At 33.4% G+C, this 7,910-nt stretch overlaps 1 non-coding gene across 1 annotated transcript; it reads left to right on the top strand.

Annotated features, from left to right (window-relative positions):
• The first annotated feature begins 4,729 nt into the window (after positions 1-4,729).
• Positions 4,730-4,862, top strand: LOC126016617 (small nucleolar RNA SNORA51). Its single transcript, XR_007498407.1, has one exon. It is a non-coding gene; the product is annotated as a small nucleolar RNA SNORA51 (small nucleolar RNA).
• Positions 4,863-7,910: the final 3,048 nt, after the last annotated feature.

Genomic DNA, 7,910 nt, shown 5'->3' with positions numbered 1-7,910 from the left:
AATGTGGTGAAAAAGGAACTCTTATCCACTGCTGGTAGGAATGCTGCCTTGCGCAATTTGTATGAAAAAAAAAGTAGGGAGGGTTCTTAGTAAACTCAGATTTGAATTGCCATATAACCTAGCAATCCCACTTTTGGTTATCTATCTCTATGACAGTAGAACATTATTCCAAAAGTTGTATGCACATTACTATGCATTGCAGCACTCATAACAAGAATTGGATCAAGAGGCTGGAGAGATAGCATGGAGGTAAGACATTAGCCTTTCATGCAAAAGGTCATTGGTTCGAATCCTGGCATCTCATATGGTCCCCCAAGCCTGAGTGTGGAGCCAGGAGTAACCCCTGAGCACTGCCGTGTGTGACCCAAAAAACAAAACAAACAATAAACAAACAAAACAATCAGTTTTATCTGTAGGAGCCGGTGAGGTGGCGCTAGAAGTAAGGTGTCTGCCTTGCAAGCGCTAGCGAAGGAAGGACCGCAGTTCGATTCCCCATTGTCCCATATGGTCCCCCCAAGTCAGGGGCGATTTCTGAGCGCTTAGCCCTGAGCATCAAACGGGCGTGTTCCCCCAAAGAAAAAGAGTTGGATCAACCTAGATATGCAACAACAGATGAGTGGATCATGAAGATGTGGTACATATATACAATAAAATACTACATTGGTATAAGGAATGATGCAATCATGCAATTTGCGCAACCTGGATGGAACTGGAAGATATTATGTTAAATGGAAGAAGAATAAGTACAGGATGTTATCATTATATGTGGTACTTAGAATACCTGCATGAAGAAATTTAACATTTTAAATGGAGGTTTTCAAGAACACTCTAGGCCCCAGAATGAAGTGAGGAGAAGAAAAGACAAATTTGAGAGGATGGAGGATAGGGGCCAAGTAGTTTCAAGTACATTGGTGGTGTTAAGAAAGGACAAAACTAAAAATCCCAGCTAAAGTCAACAACAATGGCATCAATAAACCCAAACTAATAACAAAAATAAAAAATGGGCCTGGTTATGATGGCAGACTGGGTGGGGTAGCATGGATAAACTTTGAGAATATTGGTGGAAGAAGGTTGACACTGTTGGTGAAATTGTTCCTGAAACACTGTATGTTTAAAACCCTACTCTGAATAACTTTGAAAATCACAATGAATTAAATAAAAATTTAAAAAGTACATTTATAAATACCTTAAATTAAGAGCCTCTACTAAGCTCCCATTTACACCTAATACCCATCAGACAAGGGGTTAATATCAAAAATAAACAAGGTACTGACAGAACTTAAAAAGAAAAAAACATATAGCCCCATCAAAAATGGGGAGAAAAAATAAACAGACACTTCCTCAACAAAGAAATACAAATGGCCAAAGACACATGAAAAAATGCTCCACATCACTAATCATCAGGAAGATGCAAATTAAAACAACAATGAGGTACCATTTCACACCACAGAAACTGACACACATCACAAAGAGCAAGAACAATCAGTGCTGGTAGGATGTGGAGAGAAAGGAACCCTTATTCACTGCTGGTCAGAATGCCACCTATTTCAGCCTTTATGGAAAACAATATGGAGATTCCTCAAAAAAACTGAAAATTGAGCTCCCATAGGATCCAGCTATACCACTCCTAGAGATATATCCTAGGAACACAAAAATACAATTCAAAATCCCTTCCTCACACCTGTGTTCATTGCAGTGCTATTTACAATAGCCAGACTCTGGAAACAACCAAGAATGCCCTTCAACAGAAGAATGATTAAAGGAACTGTGCTACATGTACACAATGGAATATTATGCAGCCACCAGAAATGATGAAGTCATGAAAATTTTCTATAAGTCGATGTATAAGGAATCTATTATGTTTGAATGAAATGAGTCAGAGGGAGAGAGATAGACACAGAATAGTCTCACTCATCTATGGGTTTAAAGAAAAATTAAAGACACCATTGTAATAAGGCCCAGAGACAATTGAGTTAAGCTGTAAGGTCCAGAAGGACTGGCTCACAATTTGAAACTCACCACAAAAAGTGATGAATGCTGTTGGGGAAATAACTACACTAACAACTAGCATGACACTGTTAAAGAATGAGAAAAGTAGAATGCCCATCTCAAATAAAGGCAGGTGTGGAGGAGGATGGGGTATTGGTGGTGAAAATGCTGCACTGTTGAAGTGGGGTATTTTGTTTATGACTGAAACCCAACTACAAAAATGCTTGTAATTATGGTGTTTAAATAAATATTTTATTTTTTTTTAAAAAAATAAGCTCCCATTTATTTGGCAAGAGTTTCATTAGTCATCAATTTGACACTGTAATCTGAACTTTAAACATCAATTATTGAAGTGTAAATTGACATGGTTAAATATGGGCTTTTAGTTTCAACTATATATTACTACAAAATAAGTTTACATTAGAATTTGTGACAAAAAGTCCTAAACAATTGATTTTATAGTAGTTAGTATCCACTGCTTTATTTGTTAAATTTAGATTAAAAAAATAGCAAAATTTTGGTAAGTTGAAATTCCATATAATTAGATATACTTTGAATTAGTTAATCAGAACATTTAAAATTTCTTTTCAAATCAATACACTTGCATAGTTTTGGTTTTGTAAAAGGCTCTGTGGTCGACATTAAAATTACTTGCTATCAACTCTTGACACTAAAAAGCTTAGTACTTAATTTCATATTGAGTGGTGTGGCTTGGTTTGGAAATTAAATTCTTTGATATCCTGCCATTTTCATCATATCCCACCTTTTGCCCTCACTCGAAACTGAGATTACAAGTATAAAGAAAGCAAATTTCTGAAACCAAAACCAAAATTAATAGTTCTCTGAGGGTGGCACATGAAAAAAGAATTCCTTCTTGGAACTAAAATGTACTTGAGAAACCAAAAATATTTTTATCCTCATATTAGTTTGGTCAATTAATTATTTGGCATAAAGTTCAATTTGTTGACATTTAAGATTTCTGATTTTAAAAAAATGATCCTAAAACTTTTTAGAGCCTTTCAGTTTCAGTTCAAAAGAGAATTGTTTCACTTTACCTGATGAAGCCTTATCTTAAAATTCCATTGAATATTTAACTCCAAAGCTAGTTGCCACTGAGATAGACATTTTCATCCCTTCACAACTTTTTTCAACAAATGGTTGACTTTAGAACTTGTAATTGAATAAGATGAAACCAGCAAAAAAACTAGAAATACAGGACATCTAATCCATCATTCACTCTTTATCTTTTCTCATTCTAAGGGCCAGAACATAAAGGTCTTTGGGAGGCTTCCGAAATTATTGACAATCCCTTCAAAGTCAACCGCATTTTCTAAAAATTTTTTTTTGCTGTCTCCCCCAGTCACATGATCAGGTAAATGTACTTGAATCATACAAGGGTAATCTACCAGGCTACACTCCAGCAGGTTAAGTGGCTTTAACGTAAACTCTCACGACCAGGGGGTGGAAGAATGCAAGATAAAAGCATCATTTGTCTTTAAAGTAGCACTTGCTGAAAATCTACCCATTATACAGTGCAGACTTGGAAAAAGATGCTGCTGCTTTTTTGAAGTTAAGAATTTCCTTCTTACTGGGAAGAGTCAGTGACCTAGCTTTTCTTTTCTTTAGCAGACATAGGTATTTGCTTGCTTCACATTCCAGTTCCTTGATAGATGGCTGAGTTGAACTTGGTCTGTACTGAGCTGAGTGGATCAAGGCTCAGACAGATTCTTTGTTCAGAGCAACAGTGTCAGCAACTTGGGTAGTCAGTCCGTCTACTAGGAGAGCCTTTCAATGGGAGGACAGATCCGTTAGTTTAGTTCACAGATAGAGCAACAAAGGTTTACTTATGGTGGGTAGCCTCATCTAAAAAAATAGCTTTTTTGTGTTAGGGTATTTATCATTTACTCATGTCATCGTTTCAGAGACTGTTTGCTGTTTGCTCTTGGAGAGGGCATGAAGCCTTTCATCTTTGAATATTGCTTTGAAGTCTGGGCAAGGGATACATTGTGAGTTTAGTGATACAGTAACTCAAATAATTGAGAAAGAAGTGATAGGGAATGGAGAAAGATATAGAGCTGCGAATGAGAAAATGGGGAAAATTAATCTAATATTTTTGTTGTCAGAGAAATAAATCCTTTGTTCCCTTCCTTATGAAAAAATCTCAAATATTTAAGGTCATGTCATGTCATGTGGTTTCATTTTATGCTTCAGATGGTTTTATAATTTTCAATAAAGCAAGTATTTCAAAGTATTCAGATTAATTAGGTTTTTATATTAATAAAATGGGAGAATTCAAATTCTTGGTGGAGAGATGTCTTGTCAAAATTTCTTTTGTGGAGACATTTCCCAACTTAAGTTCACATTTTATTTTACTTTATTATTTGACAGGCAGATTGTTTTGTAGATGTATTTTATAAAAATTAATTTTAAGTTTATATTTATTTAATTTTAAAATATTCTTAGGAATTTTGTTTTGTTTTGATTTGGGGTCTGGGGTTTTACTCCTATCTTTGCACTCAAAAATTACTGCTGGCAGATTCAGGGGACCATATGAGTTGATGGGGACCTAACTTAGGTTGGATACATGCAAGGCAAACACCATACTCACTGTACTATGCTCTGGTCCTTTTAGAGAATTAAATACAATATTTAAACTTGTTACAAAGAATATAATAAAGCAACTGAAATTCTTAAACAGACAAAAGAGAATTCTATGTGTAAGAATAAAAATGAGAATTCTGGCCTTCCAATGCTTACCACAAGCTGTGTTCTTTACACTGACTGTATAGAAAGAGGAGGTACAGTAAATGCACCGCATATACACCTCAACCCACGCCCTTTGCCTGGTCTGTATTGTGAATGGGAGGACAAAAAAATGAGAATTCTAAGTAAAGTACTTAGGAGTACATAGAAACTTTAAAACCTTATAACTGGGTGGAGATTAATGAAGTTTAGGAAAGTTAAATCTTCTACCTCCTCTTTCATCAAACTATATAATGTTTATGCTCAAAATCAAATAAAGTTTATTGTACAAAATCTTAGTTTGCTCTGATTGATTACTATCATTTTGTTTGATGCTAGGCATAGTTAAGTTTTTATCGATGGAAAATTATGGTCTACCTTTCCATTTTTGGCAATATTAAAATAACTTATTAATATAAATTTATAAGTTTTTATTTAAAATATAAAGGAAGGCGAGCCAATGAAATAATAGAATAGGTAGGGCATTTTCTTGCAGGTAGCTGACCCTAGTTCTTTTCCTGTAATGCATATGGTACTTTGAGCCTTCCAGGGGTGATCTCTGAGCATAGAAAAATGAGTAATCCTTGAATACTTCAAAAAGAAAAAGTATGAAGATTGACAAGTTCTTAGCTATACTAAAGTGAAAAAGCCATATTTTTTCAATTATTTCTATGTGACTAAATAGTAAATATCTAATAAAAACATATAAATTTATCATCACTGAGATTTATTTTTGTTTTATTCCATTGTGACAATAGATAGTGGCTTACCATGTTAAATGGTAGTTGGATGTAGTTGGATCTCAGTTAAAATCACACCAAAGACAATTCATAATGGTTGGGACCAGCGTGACAGTACAGCAGGTAAGGCTTTTGCCTTTCATTCAGCTGAACTAGATTCTGATTGGATCTCTGGAATCCCTTATGGTCCTCTCAGCACCACTAAGAATAATCCCTAAGTTCAGAGTGAGGAATAAATCTTAGAATCATTAAGTATGGCCAAGAAACAAAGCAAATGTATAAATACATATGTGTATTTATGTGTGTATATATACATATATTTTATCTAATCTTATCATTTCCCTTTATACTTGTCTTTATCTATTTACTTTTTCCCAAATCTTTCATATACCTATGTAGAAAAGCCTAATTATTCTTTTGAATAAGTAAGACATAAAATACTCAATTAACCATTTTAAAAGGACAAATGTGTTCTATTAATGTTAAATATTTATGCTTTAGTTAGTTTTAAAAATTATTAAGGGAATTGTATCTATTATTCATAATGTGTTAAATGTGAATTTGAAATTCTATACATGGGTTACTAGGTTTGGCTCTGGAGTTTCCCAAATACCACAGAGATGGTCCAGTTAATCCCTTGCATCAGGAGGCCCAAACACTACTGTAAGTTGACACCACTGCATTGAATTATCTACCTATTGCTAGAGGTGTTCTTTGGCCTCCTGAATACTGGCTAGATAGTTTCATCAAAACAAAACAAAAAAACAACATCCTGTTCAGAGGCCAGATAGATAGTAGTGAGTAGGGAACTTGCTTTGCACATGGCTGACTACATTCCATCCAAGTCTACCAGGAGTGACCCTGAGTCCAGAGCCAAGAGAAAGCCTGGAGCACTTCCAGATGTGACCAAAAATAGCAACAAAAAGTCTGTTCAGTTTTTTTTAAAAAAAAAAAGTCTGTTTATACTGGCATAAAATATATTGAAATAAAGTATTTTAATATTTTAAGATGATAGTCGCAGATAACCATGTGAGTCAAAACATGTTTGTGATTATTTAGAAATATACTAAAAGTAGGTTTCAAAGTCTTGAAAGCTTAAGCCCAGTTGCTTTTTTCACTATTCAAAATAACTTAGTGTTGTGCTTTTGATTGTCTTTTTCCTTTTTATAATATAAATAATAATTCTCTTTAATTTTGGAAGAATTGTTATGAAAGCAAAGCCAATATTTTAATATATATCATCCAAAATTATGTTTTGTTACATTAAATTTTTAAGTAATTTGAATTTCTATGCTGTGTCAGAAAGCATAAATTGCATGGCTTTTTACTTTGCAGAAAATTAAGCGAAGAATTAATCTATAATTCTAATTCATTTTCCACATTTACTTGGACTAAGTCCCTACATAGGTAAAACTTAGAAAAAATACAAAGGAGCTAACAAATATGCTGTTAAAGAATTAAATGAGGATAATGAATTTAGTTATTAATTTAACTTAGGAAAGAGTAATTAAATTCAGTTTTAGTTTGAAGCAAAGATAATTTGACTATAGGATTTATTTCCCCTCTGACTTATTTCGCTCAGCATAACAGATTCCATGTACATCCATGCATATGTTGCACGGGTGAAGGGAGCTGCTCTTGACATGACTGAAACCCAACTACAATCGTATTTGTAATCAAGGTGTTTAAATAAAAATATTAATTAAAGAAAATGAAAAAAAAAAGAAATTTTCCAAGTTCATTTCTGTCAGTTCAATTTAATGTAAGAAAACTAATTTAGCTAATTTCTATTGAAGGGAACGTTAACAACTTGATTATTTTGTTCAATTATTTTGAGGGCAATTTGACTCCTTCGAGTCTGGAAAATTTCATTTAGATGTAAGTACTTTAATAGGCCTTTAAATATTTCTTTTATTTGTTTTCTATTTTACATTTCTATCTCAATTTCTACTTTTGGAATTTTTATTTCTATTTCTATTTTTTGAATTCACTATCTTTGTGATAAATGACAATAGTTTCTTGTGGTGGGAGAAAGTTTATTTGCCATTTATTTATTTAAGAAACTGTGATTTACAATACTGTTAATAGTTGGCTTTTAGGTATACATTGTTCCAACACCACAACTTGCACTTGTCCAATCTACTTCACCCACTTCCACTGTTATGCTGAACTCAGTTCGATAAGTCTCAGATTCTGTTCCCTTTAAGAATTTGTTATTTTTATATTCAGTAAAGCAATTTATATATGAGAGGATCATTATGTATCTATTCATTTCCTTCTAACTTAATATGATATTCTCTAGATTCAGCTACAGATGAGAAAATTACACGATTTAATCATTTTTATTATCAAGTAGTATTTCATTGTGTATATATACCATAGTTTTTTATCCAGTCATCTGTTCTTGGAGACTTGGGTTGTTTTCAGTTATTGATACTG

This window comes from Suncus etruscus, chromosome 8 (assembly GCF_024139225.1).
Source record: "Suncus etruscus isolate mSunEtr1 chromosome 8, mSunEtr1.pri.cur, whole genome shotgun sequence".
In the NCBI taxonomy this organism is placed as follows: Eukaryota; Metazoa; Chordata; class Mammalia; order Eulipotyphla; family Soricidae; genus Suncus; species Suncus etruscus.
Note: the sequence above shows the minus strand (reverse complement) of the source record. Positions and strands in the feature narration are given on the sequence as shown.